Below are 680 nucleotides of genomic sequence, written 5' to 3'. Positions count from 1 at the left end.
GGTGGTGAAAGAATACAAGCCCAACAAGCATCTTTTCTGATTTTGAAACTTGCAGTAAGCCTTTGTCTTCTTCAAATGACTACTTCTTGGTTTATGTACAGGTGTCCTCATGAGCATAATTCGGTGTGCTGGAATTCCCAGTCTTTCCCGCGTTATCCGCAGTGGAATGCCTTTGTGTTGTCAGGAAACACAGACAAATTTCCTTCTGGTAATCTGCTCTCAGTCACAAGTCATCTGACTTCACAATGATATTTTTATTGCCCTGTCCTCTTATGAATCCATCTCGCCCTTTCTGGCATTTCACTATGTATTATCACAACCCCTTTAAAATTGTTTTTAGCAAAATTTCACTTGTTTCTTATATGAACGTTATTGTTGGGTCAGGATTTCTGCATCGGGTCACCATTCTTTGGAAGGGGTCCAATATGCATCGGTTCCAGTCTGTCGGCCATGTAGCTGTCTTCCAACTGTCTTGGCAATGACGATTGAGTCCTTAAAGGACTGGATCTGTGTGTTAAAATATTCCAGTTGTTCATCTTTAAAATGGGGGATCATTTTAAAAATTTTGTTTCTGCTAGTGCCATCAGGCCGCCTGGCCAACGGAACTAGTCTTTCGGGCCCCAGAATCCCAGAAACCGGAAGCGGAAGTGCCCGTACCGCTGTGACCCCGGTCGGCCCCG

The sequence above is a fragment of the Tenrec ecaudatus genome, chromosome 1 (assembly GCF_050624435.1).
Source record: "Tenrec ecaudatus isolate mTenEca1 chromosome 1, mTenEca1.hap1, whole genome shotgun sequence".
Classification (NCBI taxonomy): Eukaryota; Metazoa; Chordata; class Mammalia; order Afrosoricida; family Tenrecidae; genus Tenrec; species Tenrec ecaudatus.
The sequence above is the reverse complement of the archived record's forward strand: the minus strand, read 5'-3'. Positions refer to the sequence as shown.